This window comes from Vidua macroura, chromosome 1 (genome assembly GCF_024509145.1).
Source record: "Vidua macroura isolate BioBank_ID:100142 chromosome 1, ASM2450914v1, whole genome shotgun sequence".
Classification (NCBI taxonomy): domain Eukaryota; kingdom Metazoa; phylum Chordata; class Aves; order Passeriformes; family Viduidae; genus Vidua; species Vidua macroura.
In genome coordinates this window covers 20,338,093-20,351,823 of record NC_071571.1, presented here as the reverse complement: position 1 = coordinate 20,351,823, position 13,731 = coordinate 20,338,093, and positions in this window count along the sequence as shown.

The following is a 13,731-nucleotide window of genomic DNA, read 5'->3' as shown; positions in this document are numbered from 1 at the left end:
GAATGTGTATTCAGCTGACAGAATTAAAAGTTCTGCAGATTGTGTAGAAATGAAACTTGTTCTGTTTTGGAACAGGGAGGGAAAATTTATGTTGAGTTTGCTTTACTGCCTTTTAGATAGAAAGCATTTATGTTGAGATGCCTATGATAAAAATAGATTTTGAGAGTTTGTTTCATAGTATTTAAAGTTTATTGTAAAATCTGTTGCCATGAACCTGGGCAAGAGGTAATATAAGCATGAGTCTGTATTTAAGGAGCTGGAACCAGCTCTTGAACTTTTGAAGAACTGGTTCATATATAATCTCTCTTCATAGCACTCCCTTCATATCACATTTATGAAGCTGGAGACCTTAATGAATTGTCTTATTACTCTAACTAGTTTTTGAAATCTTATTCTACTCTGTTGAAGGATAAAAATTTTCTCTCACACAATATTTTTAAATTTAAATTTCTAGATTATTTTAAGTCCAGTCTGTTTTTGTTGATACTGGTTGTGACCTATGTTTTAAGTAAGAAATGAGAATTAAGCCATTATGAGAGAAACTGTGGGAGAACTTCTGCTGATTAAGGCTGATTTGCACTTTTTAAAATTCACATCAACTCTGGGAGTGTACATGGGCAACACACACTAATGCATATAATCATATAGGGCTAAAAAAAGACAAATGTATTTTGAGTTAAAGGTTTAGAGCATTTTTAGCATACATTCTTCTGATATAATATATATGGAATGTGGTGATTGTGATACCTAATATTTTGCTTTAAGTCCCCCTATCCAGCAAGGGGTTTGAGTCCTGCATAGCACCTTTGATTGCTAGCAAACAGTGCAGCTTGGTGCCTGCACCCCACGTTCCCTTGTTGGCAACATCTCCACTGCCTTAGCAGCTGTGCTTTGGAGCCTCGCAGAGGAGCAGAGCCCAGCAGGAAGGCGAAGGGTGCTTGGCAGAGCCCATCATCATTGGGACACTGCTCAGTAGCACAAACTGGCTGGTCAGTGTCTCTGTTTATCACTTTCTGGCTACAGGAAGCATACATATCAGGGAATGGAAGCCTTCAATACATACATACCTGGACCACTCATGGTTTTGAAGCTTGATTTAATAATGATACTCTGCTACTGAAATCACACTGGAATCTATTTCTGGCCTGTTGTGATGGCTCACCCCTGTTGACTCATGCATCCTCAGGTATGTGTGGATTATGCAGATGTGTTTTATTTTGCAGTCTGTGTCAGACTGTGTCAGACTGTCCCAAGTTACTGTGCTTCTTAAAGGAGTGTGAACATTTAGTTCTCTTGGTTTTAATGGCTTTTAGACTTGTGAAAATTTCCTGAAATTAGTCTTTTTCTTTGCCTTGTGAAACACTGTTATAGCTGATGCTGAAGAATGGTTAGGCAAATCCTTCAGCAAAAATCATATGGCCTGATGATTTATAGGTAATGCAATGATTTTTCATAAAAATATGTTGGTTTACGTAAGAACAAATGGAAGTCTCCAGAGAGTGGCAGAGAAGTCAGAGTTCTCTGAACCTGAGTTTGAATGCAGGGTCAGGAGTAAACACCTCACTGAAATGTGCTATTGAAACTTTCAAATAAATTGGATGGGTTTTTTTTTTTTTTAAGAGAAATCATGGGTGGTGTCTACAAAGCTCTTATTATAGGTGTGTTTGTTCAGAGAACTCTCTTTCCTCCTGGTGGGGTGAGGCAAAACAATTAGTGAAGAATGTTTTGCTTTATTCAAGTCCACAATCTCACTTTTTAGTTCGTTTCTTGCAGTTTCTCTGGAGTCATGATTTATATTATCTGATTGTGTGGCTAATGACACTCCATTATATCCACTAGGATATAGCAGTAGTAGTTTTTAAAGCTCTTCCTGCTCACTTAAGTATAAAGTAGGTGATTTTAATTTAGTTGTTTATTTTAGTAAGCTTGGTCTCTCAAAACAGACATGATTTCTACTCTTGAGCACTTCTTATCTTCTGGATAATCAAGGCCTTCTGTAAATGTTAGCTGTTCCTCCCAAGGTTTCAGAGTCCCACTGATCACTTCAGGGGGCAGCTATGTGTCCTACTTACTCAGACCAGTTCCTAATTTCCTCTTACAAGAACTAGACTCCTTGAATTTGTCCATCCATGAGGCTTAATTTGACACCAAATTTGTTCCTAGGCTTTCTTTATTCAAGACAGACAGTAGGCAGCATGAAACAATTTTGTATATCTGTGAACAGCACTGAGATGAGCAGCATTCAGTGGGATCCTGTACTGCAACAGCAATGCAGAAAGTCCAAATCCTAGCTCTCCTCTATATATATTCAATCAGTTTCATGTAGTATATGTATTTCCTAATGGTTATCTCCTTTCATATGCTTTCTCATACTTGATCCTTACAGCAAGCATGCCCAGAAATACTAATGGGTAATCATAAATCGAATTAATTTCTAATTATACACATACATGCAACCTTTCTCTCTTTCTCTCTCTCTGGATATTTCCAGTCTGCAGATTGTCCTTCCACTTAATGCAGGTGTCTTATGGAGCCTTTTACCTTGTTTTCTGAAATGCAGACAGTCCTGATCTTTAACCTCTGAAGTACTGTGTCCCTCATCACTGGTTCAATCATACAATTGTAACTGGGCTTTGTATTTTTCATGTTTCTGCAATATCCCTTTGGCCTATTGGGCATCCTTTACATAGCACCTTGCCATTAATTTGGGATCACTGATTTCTTACTATATTTTCTCTTCATCAGTGGTGCAGTTTTACCAAGGGAATTGGCCAGATTTTGACACAGGAAAGAAGCACCTCTATTCTAAGGGATCAAAGTTTGGTTCCAAGTTGTTTAATGCTGATAGCTCCATCCTACTTGCTAATTTTATTCATTGCAGGATTCAGAAACACAAATACTCTACTATGAGTGCCAAGTCCATCATAACATTTTATGAGTAGTTTGCCATACACTGTGTGCTCCTTTCAAAATTCACAAAATCATAGAATGGTCTGTGTTGGAAGGGACCTTAAAGATTATCTAGTTCCAAACCTCCTGTTATGGACAGAGACACCTTCCACTTTCTCAGAACCACATTCAGCCTGACCTTGAACACTTTCAGTGATGGGGCATCCACAACTTCCCTGGACAACCTGTTCTTAACCGTTAAGAACTGTTGTTATTACATTGCAATACAGTTTCACATGTAGGCAGCAGCCAGGTAAAAACAGTGTTGACCTCCTACATGTTCAGTTTTATTTTTATAATGTTCTACTGCTGTATTAAGGAATATGATCTCCTGGCTCATCACTGCCAGTTTTTATCAGCAACCCTACTGCATGTTCCACAACAGTAAATCCTGTAGGCTTAAAAATCTTTCCTACCAACAAAGTCAGAAAAAAGTCTCCCTTTCATGATTCCCTCTTAAAATCTGGGATCCTTCAGGACAGCTGTAGCATTGTCTACACATTCACAGAATATTTAAGCCTGCCTTGTACATGGAGTTTACTAGAATATAAAAAATTGTCTCTATTTTTTTTTTTCCACTGATGTTACAAAGTCCTTTGGAAAATAAAGGACTCGCCCCCTGAGGTACAATAGTCTTGGGTTAATTTCTATTAAGAATAATAATCAGTTCTGCATAAGATCAGTATCTGCAGCACAAGGTTAAAGAGATTGTATTTAATTTGAGAAAATTGATAAGAAAGGAGCTTTGTCCTCTTTGATAGGAGAATGCTGTATTCAGGTATTGATACAGATGTCACCTTTTGGCAGATGCTTTGCATGGATAGTAATCTTTTCCTCACTGATTTTTCAATCTTTCAGTGATTGTGACTCCCAATGCAAAACTGTAAGGGATGTTGTGCTGTTAAGTGGATCTTGACTACAGATTCAGTCTGTCATAATTACCCAGAAATACTTTGTCTGAATTTCTCAGCTAAACTTGACTTGACAGGCTATCCATAGCTTGTTACAGGTTTTCAGCCAGGTTTTTTTTTTAATATTTGTCTTGCAGAATGGAACAGAAGAGGCAGCTGTTGAAGGTATCTCTGGCAAAACATGGAATGTAGTAGTCAATATTTTTGGGTAATGTTCTACTTTGGAATAGCAATGACAAGCAAGAGACCATCATGAAATGTTGTTAGTCCCTATTCTTAGTGCTTTATTGCCAAATGTGGCTTCACTTTGATTGAGCATGACATGTGTGGCAGGGTCTCAAGGAACTGATAAAGGTGAAGAGATTGAAAGCAAAAAAAGCACGAGAGAACTTGAGGTGAATGATACAATTAGGAGAGACAAAGGAGGAAACTTTGTGCAAATAAATGAATCTTTAATAATAAAGCTTGGTTTCTAGGAGGACACACATGCTTTGTATAGAGAGGATTCATCCATAGAAACCTTCAATTTCTGTAAACCAAGCAGTATTTTAAGTCTGTGTCAAAAGTATATCAAGCCTCTGAGTGAAATCAGAGTTCTGAATGGCATATTCTGTAATTTCAAGAGATTTACAGAAGTTTTCTGCTTTGGGTGCATTAGTTAAACATCTCACCCAGAAGAATTATTAAAACAAACAAAATTTAAGGATGTTTAAGGCAAGCCTTTTTGGACCATGTTTTGACTCCAATGGCGTGCAATATCTTGAGCACTTAATGTTCACCTTCAGTTGTTTACATTTACACTGAGTAGTTTGTAGGGAGAATCAGATTTTAAGATTTATGAAGCTCTTCAGCTTTCTTTCCCTCTATACCTATGTTTTCTGTTTGCCACTTGGGTCTCAGCTATAAAAGTGTAAAGAAAGCTCAGGATGTATATGTGGAGCATGGTTTACTATATCCTGCTTTGCTGCCCGTGTGACATTTGCTGATTTGGTTTCCTGTGAAAACTGATGGATCAGCTCACTTCTGGTCATAGATAACAGGCAGGAAGAGCTGCCAGGACTCCTAAGAAGAATAGTCCATTAAAATCCTGCATGCAGAACAGAGTTGAAGTGAGTATTTTTATTTTAGGAAGAAAAAGCAAGTATCATGTTTTGATACTGCAGAAGGAAGCTGTTCTCAGAAAATATAGATATTTTGAGTGGTTCATGATTTCAAACCCATTACTCTACAGAAAGCTTAGATAAGGTGACAATGTCAGAATGAAACCCAGAGAGATTGAAGCTGTTGTCTCGTTGCTGTCTGGGTTGCTTGGCAGGCTGCCACAGTGGGGTTGCCTGAGCAGCTACACACTGTACTGGGGGAAATAACAAATGGCATGGTTGCTGCTGTACCTTCAGAAACAGACTCTGAGATTCTCTTGTACTGAACTGAATGCTGCAGATATCTAATTTCTGGTGGAGGCAACCTAGCTTGGGTTTAAATGCAGATAGTACAGCTGTCTACTAGTCAGTGAAAAATTGGTTTGTTTTATCTAGGGGCTCTTGCAGTGCTTGAAATAACAGGAGTAACTTGAAATATTTAAAAGTTTCTTATATTATATAGTGGAGATGGAAAATTGTAGAAAAGATATTGAAAAAATAAGTCTCGAAAAATTAACCTACCCTATCAGGAAACTATTCTTAACCCATCAGAGTAATTATTTCCATTTGATTTTTTTTTCTTATTTAACTGCCATTTAATCAGTCTTGCAACTTCACATTCAGGATTAAACTGACATCTAGGTTTCCTATTTTCGAAGTTATTATGCCTAGTTCCCACTGAAATGAGGCATCAAAATAAATTTGCCACAACTGTGTCTGATCTCTTGCTATTAGCCAAGGCACCAGAAAAGGCAGATACCAAATCCAAACTCTGTCTGGTTTAGGATTCTTTCTATGGAAATACCAACAGAAATTGGAGTCTAGCCCACCCATAGACAACCTGTATCCGTATGAAAACAGGAGATGAAGCTCTCCTGGTAACAGAACTGCTGCTATTTGGTCAAGGAGGTGGTACAGGGCTATTTTGTAGGAGAGATGGGGAGATTGTATGGGGTTCCTCATCCCTGTAGTGCTGTCAATATCCACATGCGTGAGGGCTGTTCTTCACTGCTGGTGAAAAAAGGGATATAATAATCACAGAAAATACTGTGAAAGTACTGTATCCTGAATAGTTTTATTGGACAGGACATTTTCCAAGCAGGACCCAGGTGCTGCTGCCTTCTGTTTTGTCTTTGATGTGGTTTTCAGACCCACCTGGCTTCCTGCTCTTTTGAGGGAAGCTTTCATGATTGTACTTAATTGCTCCATGTGCAAACAAGTTTTATCATGATGTAACCATCTCACCCAGGAGTCGCCATAATCCTGCAAGTATTGCTAGACCTACACAGGATGCTACATCAGCATGTCTTAAACTGGAGAAATGAGGCATGTGGTGACTGCCACGTACCATGAACACGCAGAAAAATGGAATCTGGCTCCCTTACTCAGGTGCTTCTGGCCTGAGTCATTTCAGTACTGGTTCACCTAGCACTTTTCAGGTGGCAGGTTTTTCAAAGTGGTGTAGTGCTTACGTGTATTTAACATATTGCTACATTTTTTATTAACTTTGGAGCTAAAAAAAATTCAAGGCAAGACTGCTGAATTTCACAGAAATTATCTCTAGACTTAAACTCACCCCTTCTATGATATCAACTTTGTAAGAGGAATAGAGCAACTTAAACTTCTGTTTTCTCTTTATCTTGTCCCACTAAGCCTTGTACAGGAGACACTACATTAAGAAGTGCTAAACTCTGTATCTCTTGGAGCCACACTGACCTGAAGTTCAGTTACAGAGGAGTAGATGGAGGAAAAAGTGAAAAGGCTCATTATTGCACCTCCAGCAGGCTGCTGAGATCCAGGGGAGGATTAAGCCCCAAAATATGCTTTTGCACCTGTCCCAGCTTTGTGTTTCAGCATGTGCCTTCTCACAGCAGCACCACAGTTCCTCCTCACCTCCAGCAGCTCTGCTCCTTCTACCAGAGCTTTTCCCACACACCAGGTGGTAGCAGCCTCCTTCCCTCTAGCCCTGTCTCACAGGTCACCCTCCTTCACGCATAGCTCTTTAGGCTACAGTCTACAGTTTTTTTACATGGCCTTTATTTCACTGGAAGTAGGCTGGGGGAGAACAGTTTTGAGATTATCTCATCTACTTATGTAGTTTCATTATATCGAGTAGTCAATATACATTTCACCCCATATGCTTCTCTAGTAAGTGGAGGGAGGTAGTAACTGTGCCATTTGAAGGATGAGTTAAACATGGGATCACGAGGCTGGGTACCTGGAATGGGCTTTATGCTCAGCTGTGGGTGTTCATCACGGCTGGTGATGTTCCTGGGTGACGCTGCAGTGACAGGACTCATGCTGCAGGTCTGAAATGCGCTCTGGGAGGCACCCCTGGCTCTGCACAGACCTAATGCAGCCTGCCGTGGTCTAGGGTTGTTGCATAATGTTTTTATCTCTTTGTAACAGTCCTGTAATGGTTTGCCCCTTCACCCCCCACTGTCTCCCAATGGTTACACCCCGAGCTTTCCCGCCCTTCCCCCAGCGCCAATCTCCCTGAAAATGCTCAGTCACTCCCCTGTCCCCTCCCTGGTACCTTGTCCATCACTCAGCTCCTAATCCAACTCTCCCAAAATCTTCCACCTTGGGCATCGAGTGAATGGACGAGGGCCAGGGGTCCCTTCCTTAAATTTTCCCCATTGGTTTGTGTGTCTGTCTGTCCTTTTGTCTTCCACCCACCCCGAATTTCCCCATTGCGTGGTGGGCGTCCCTTCCCCCTTGTCACCGCCCCGGTACTTAAGATGATTGTGAGAAACTCGGGGCCGCTTTTGGCTGCCGGGACGATGGCGTTCAGAGGTCCTCGGAGCTTGCATTAAACCTGAGACTTTTTCCCCGGCCTTGAGTCAACTCCCTCATTACCTCCTCGGACGCTGCCTCTCCTCCTAACAAAGCAAACAGCGAAGCGCTTTGTCTTAGCTGCTCCCCGAATCTTCTCGAGAATCGGGGGAGTGTCCCCCGCTGCTGACCGTGCCTCGGCCGGGCAGGCAAAGCCGGGGAGCTTCAGGGCAGGCACGGCGGCATAGGGTGTCACCCCTGCTTGTGAAGCCGGTATGACAATCACTCTCCAAACAAATTCAATGAGCTGCATCTGAATGCATAAACAATTTTGGACTAAACAAAGTGACATTATTTGGTGACTAAACAATGTCAAATAAAAACATCATTGTCAGTCTTGGTCATAAGAGAGACAAACCCAGCACGTTTATGAGTAAAGCAGAAGGTGAACTGTAGTGGGACAGGGGCCATCTCATGGTGCTGGAGCTGGCCTAAAGGGAAGTCACTGAGCGGGATGCTCAGTCTGTTCTGACACAGGCAGCACTGAGGCGTGGAAATTATATTCTGTTCTGCAGGCGATATTGCCAAAATAAAAATCCTGTTGTTGAAATTAGAATGAAATATAAACATGATCTGTGAAATAAAATTTAATTTCCCCTCCTACTATGCTGAAGCTTCAATAATGTATACTCAAGTGACTGTTCAGTTTACATAATAATTCATAATATTTCAGTCTTTGCTAAGTTTCTGGAAAAAAAATAATTCTGCAAAAAATTATAAAATGCAGACAGCATAAACAAAAAGAATTCTTGAATCAGACAGGTTTGAACATTAAATCATATATGAAACTGCAGCTCTCAGTGCATTTACTGAAATTAGGTATATTTCCATTTAAAAATGTGATATTCTGCCTATGGGTAAATCTTATACGATGGGTAGCATTTCATAAATTTGGGGCTAGCAGCAATTTGTAAAAATTATCTGACTGACATTAGGGATAGTATAATCTATTTTAAAAATACATGCTTTTAAAAATTCATATTATTGTTTAATTCCATAGTTCTTTGGGAAATTGCACTGAAACCTATTTCCTTTCTTCTAAGTCAGGTGTGTGGTATTTTGCTACTGTAACCATCCTGAATGAGGATGGCATAGACTTACTGGCATACGGATCATGGTTGTAGACTATTATTTATAGTACAGGGTAAAACATTGCTCAACAACAGCTCAATAGAAGATTTGTCAAAATAATGATTTAAAGATTTCTTGGTATCCTCTTAATACTTACAGGGATGACAGAGTATTCCTATTCTAGTGAGACAGGATCAAATCCATGGTTAAGGAATGTGGCGTATAATTTAATCCAAAATTTGTTTATTTGAAGTTAAAAAGCCCAAGTAAACAAACCACTAAATAACCCTTTTCTCTGCAAAGAAGGCCCAGACTCTCTACCTGTTGATCCCTTAACCTCCCTCTTGGAAGTTTCTTCTCTAAGTGCTTCTCCTACTGCTTTATTTCTCTCCTAAAGGTTCTTGAAGGACCTCTGTGCTCATGTCATGGCTCTATTTTGAGTTGATAATGGCAGTGGATATGAAGACTTTTTCTGAATTAAACTGTGTTTTCTTTGGCATAGGTATTGTGAGATGGTAAATAGAAAATACAAATCAGCTCTGGATCTTTTCCTATCATCTGATACTTTTTCCTATCACATATCATCTTTTGCCATTCATTTCTAAAAATAACTATTCATTTTCATGCTTTAGAAAACACTGTTTCATATATTTACTGCAACACCTCTCCTACATCTCCTTTTAACCATGATAAATAACTGGAAATGAACATACAACTCAAGGCAGTAGCTGTTATAAGTAGGTTATGGCATTATTCTAATTTCAAGTGTGTCCTGCTATACTCCCACTGAGTTCCAAATTTTAGATATTAGATTTTTTTTTCCCCTGGAAGAGTAGTTAGACATTGGTATAATTGGCCAAGGATGTGATGGACTCTTCCACTGTCTCTGGAAGAATTCAAGAGATATCTGGATTTGGAAATTTGGTTTCGGGGAAATTGTAGTGGTGTTACTTTGATGGTTGGACATGATAATCTTTAAGGTCTCTTCCAAACTTAATGATTCTCTGTGATTATGATGCTTGGAGAAATCTTATAGACCACTATAGACCCACTTAGACTATAAGTCTATAGACTTATAGACCCACTTTGGGTAGACTCCCAAAGTTATGACCAGGATTAAATATGTCTTTTCATTTTGTTTAGAGAAGTGGTCTTATCAGAAGGCTTATTGTACCTGACGAAAAAGAAATGGCAGTCCAGTATTTGTCTCTTGTGTGGATAACAGAGCCATAGGTCCCACTGCTCTGAGTGTGTACTGCTCTCTAACATGTAGAACACTGTAATTAAAGAAAAATTCCCACAGTGATAGTTAGGAGTGACTTATTACTACAGAATGAGAAAGAAAGTGGAATAGGCTGTGAAGATCAACAAATGCTTCTACAGTAGAATTCCCTTTCTGCCTTCTGGCTGCAGGGGAGTTGTAGTATGGATTTCATGTAATTAAAAAAAAGGTATTTTTAAAAAAGGAAGACACGTAGGATTTCACAATAAAGGCTTGAGGTGTTGTCTTGAGGAAAAAAAAAGTCATTCTGATTTCATATTTATTATTTTGTACTACTTAGCCCAATGTTGCATCTATCCTGTTCAGGGATACAGGCTCAGGCTCAAGTTAGGTAAGACCAAGCATAACAGTAAGACATCTAAATTGGTCCTTTATTTATTGCTCCTCCTTTGCTCCATGCACTGACAGCAAAGGGAGTTTAGGATGACTGTACTGCAGTTTTAGGACATACAAGAGCTGAATATATTTGTGTATTTTCTTTTTTTTTTTTTTTCCTTTTGGTTTTTCTTTTGTTGGGATTTAAAGAGATTACAATGAATATTGTAGATAGCAATGAATTTGATTTCTTGGCAGGGTATTACTGCATTATTTTTCTTTTTTTTTTTTCTCACCAGCAGTCACAATTTGTTGTTAAGACAATGGTATTGTAAAACCAGTGCTGTACTGGATCCTACTTATGTGTTGTTTTGTTCATTGTTCCTATTAGCTGTGTTGTGTGCTTGCAGAAGTCAACAAGATGAGCTTAAGCCCTGCAAAGCAAGAAATTAGATGGAAAACTTCTCAAAGTGTTCATAAGTCTTCCTTCTACTAGCTCCTGTATGGAGGAAATGTGTCTGATTCAGCTTTAGCTACGCTTGAAATCAACTGTGGTGACTGTTGATCCACACCCAGCACTCACAGGTTTGTGTCCTGGCTCTGTTAGTTTATACACAACACTGTATGACCTAAGCAATTTTACCTCAGCTTGATAGATACATTTAGTTTGACTGTCATTGAAAATTCTTTGAGACAATTCAAGATTTCTGTCCATTTTCTGTGATTTTCCTCTTAGCTTTTAACTCCTTTTAATCTTGAAATATTCTGGTTTAAATGAAAAACAAAAAATCTCTCACTCCTAAATACTAATTAGAATGCATAGAATAGTAAAGTTATTGAAACCATCTTAATAAATAATGTTTTAATCTGTGTCTGTTGTAGTTTTATCCAAGCTGGCAGCTGAACCCCACACAGCTGCTTGCTCACTCTCCTGCAGCAGGATGGGAGAGAGAACAGAAGGGTGAAAGTGAGAAAACTCGTAGGTTGAGATAAAGATATTTTAATAGGGAAAGCAAAAAGCTACATGAACAAAACCAAAAAAAAAAAAAAAAAAAAAAAAGGATTTTTTCCACTACATGCCAGTGGCAGACAGGTGTCCAGCTACTTCCCAAGGAAATCAGGGCCTTGGGAAGACAGACACCACAATTCCGAATGTCCCTGCTTCCTTCTTATTCCCTCAGCTTTTATGGCTGAGCGTGACATTGTAGAGTGTGGAATATCTCTTTGGTCCACTGGGATCAACTGTCCTGGCTGTGTCCTCTTCCAGCTTCTGCCCTCCCTAGCCTGCTCTCTGGTGGGGTAGCATGAGAAGCAAAAAAGGCATTCAGGCTGTTCAAAACTTTAGTTCAGTAATAACTAAAACATCTCTGTGTTATCAGCACTGTTTTGGTCATAAACCCAAAACATATCACCATCTGAGCTGCTACAAAGAAAATTAACTCCATCCCAGTCAAAACCAGTATAGCATCTAATTTTAATTATCTTCTTACAACAGTACAATCTTCTAGAAAACTCTCTCTCCCAAATAATTCAGTAGTGTGAGAATGTTGTTTAAATACTCTGACTAATTAAATACAAAAATGGTTTTAGGCTTCCATTGCAAGTAACCCACTGCAGTACCCATGCAAATATTAATAATGTGTAGGTAACTATTGAATACTATCTGATAGATACAGGTTGCCACAGGAAACATCAAAAAACATCTTGGATGCAAATGTAAAAGCATGGATGATAATCCCCTTGTTTTTCTTCCACACATACAATTATTCCACACATATTATGTTTCAAGTCTGGATATGATTTCATTTAGGACTGAACTTTCCATTTTTCAGTCTGCTATAAAAGCCAAGGGCCACTGTGGCTTCAGGATTTCAACGTATTTTGCCAGGAAGAATGACCAGTTGCAAGAACTGGATGTGCCACAAGAAGAGAGGGTCTGACCTGAGAGGAATGCAAGCCTTTCTAGCCTGTGTAATTGTCAGCTGGCTTCCTACCCACGGGAAAGATGAAAACATATGTCTATCTAGGACATGTACCCTGTCATTAGTTATTTAGCAGATTGAGCTTTTGGTAACTTTTTGCCTTCAAATTACTACAGCCTGAGACTTTGCTGAATACTTTTGTCTTAGAAGAGAGAAAATCTTTCTTGTTGACTATATCAGATCAGAATATATGATTCATAATGAAAGAGGGAGCCAGATCCAGATATAATTACTGATGAATGTGCTGCAGATGAGACACAAAGGCTACGTGGATAAGCTCATCAAGACCTGTGCTGCTCTAGACAGGGGGAATGTGTAGACATATATATACACACATAAACATGTAGGTGTGTATCAAATATGTCTGTGTCAAAATGGCTTTGAACTGGTAATACCTCCAGTATATATATCCAGTGAGTGTAAGGGACAATGAGAAAAAGGCAGTTTTCAGATCAGGAAGGGAGGCTGCAATACTTCATTTGGAAGTAGCTCTTCTGAAGTCTCATTTTGGTTGGAAGAGACCTTGGGAGGTCATCTAGCATGACCTCCTCTCTAATGAATGGCTGACTTGGATCAGGTTCCTCATCATCTTGTTCAGTTCAGTTTTGAGAAACTCCAAGAATAGCCTGAAACAGTTTCTTCTCTCACTTCAGAGAATAGCTCAATCTTCATACAGCCACTGACAGCCAAAGAGGTATCACTACTCCTCTACTTAATTCCCTTTTTCTGCCTATTTGTGCAACACATATATTCACTTAAGTTACGTGCACCCTTTGTTGCACATAACCATGTAAAGACTTTGGTGGCAGTTTAATTTTTTTGCATTGGGACTGAATTTCACATAGCATCTCCCTTCTCTGTTTATCTTGAGCCAAAAGAATACCACAAATACCCAAGCTTTCAGTGATAGTCTTAGAAATAGCAGTGTTCTATTAGGGCAGCAGCATTTTTCTGAGTCTTCTGACTTGTTCCTTTTATCACTAGATTTTTTTTGGGCTTTTGGGTTTTGCAAATAATTAGGGAAAAATAAATATCTCCCATACACTACAGCAAGAGATTAAGCTTCCCACATGACAATTCATCAAGACAACAATACAGAACATTGCTGATTGTGGCTGAAATACTTCCCACCTCCTGTCCCTGGGCCAGGCTGTTCCTGACATTTTTGTGGTTCTACAGATGTTAAGAGAAATTATGAACCACTTCCTCTTTACTCCCCTCACGTAGCCCACAAGAGGACCAGCACA